We start from the raw sequence: 1174 nt of genomic DNA, 5'->3' as shown, positions 1-1174 counted from the left end.
TTTTCTGGACTGTTCCAGGCTGCTGCCTCTGCTAGGGTTACTAGAGAGACTTTTCCAGTCCGGTGAAGAAGTGTTCTCGAAAGAGAGGTACATTTTAGGTTTTAAATACTGTAGAAGGGAAAAAAGCAAGTGTCATCTTTTTAATTTCATTTTAGGGAGAGCAAAGATGGCTGTGTATCTCAGTAGGAGGAATAAGATAGGACAGATCTTGGATCATGATGCTGTATGTCTGTTCAGAAAAATGATCAAAGCCAGACTGAGCATAGATTTTAATTATTATAGAGCATTGAACAACCTAGATCAGTTCACTGATATATGGGCACATAAAGGAGTGTTGTGCTCTGTAATGGAAGATGAGTTGGTGTTGGCAATTGAGCTGATTTGAGTTTTTTCTTTGTTGTGGTTGATTTCTTTTGTTGTTGGTGGTGTTTTCTTTTGTTGTTTTGTTGTTGTTGTTGTGCTTTTAAAAATGTATTGTCAAATTGTTTGTAGGTGTTATTGAAAGAAAGACGAGTGTTATACAGTTGACTGTGTAATATTTTTTGTTGTAATGCTGGAATGATTTATAAATAAAGTGTTGTTAAAATTCTAAAATCCTCTCTCTCTCTCTCTCTCTCTCTCTCTCTCCCCCCCCTCTCTCTCTCTCTCTCCCCCCCCCCTCCCCTCTCTCTCTCTCTCTCTCTCTCTCTCTCTCTCTACCTCTCTCTCTCTCTCTCTCTCTCTCTCTCTCTCTCTCTCTCTCTCTCTCTCTCTCTCTCTCTCTCTCTCTCTCTATCTCTCTCTCTCTCTCTCTCTCTCTCTCTCTCTCTCTCTCTCTCTCTCTCTCTCTCTCTCTCTCTCTCTCTCTCTCTCTCTCTCTCGCAGTATAATCCACGGTATGGTTTTCCCCCACGGCGCACAGGACTGCCGCCGTGGGCTATGCAGGGCAAATTGGGATCACTCATCACTGGTTCACTCGTTCACTCGCTCGCTCTGGCTTTGTGGGACACGTGCGCGGTGTCTGACTCTATCATGTCATTTATTGTGTATACTTTTTACTTTTACTCTTACTCATAGTATATATTCAGATTCTAAATCTTTATTGCGTATTATATTGTTTACACTATTTATTTTGTCTCATATTCTTCTATTCAGATCTAATTGTATCGCCTATATTTATGTCTTTCTATACTAC

Source organism: Notolepis coatsorum, assembly GCF_963971535.1.
Source record: "Notolepis coatsorum genome assembly, chromosome: 9".
In the NCBI taxonomy this organism is placed as follows: Eukaryota; Metazoa; Chordata; class Actinopteri; order Aulopiformes; family Paralepididae; genus Notolepis; species Notolepis coatsorum.
This window is presented reverse-complemented; position numbering follows the sequence as displayed.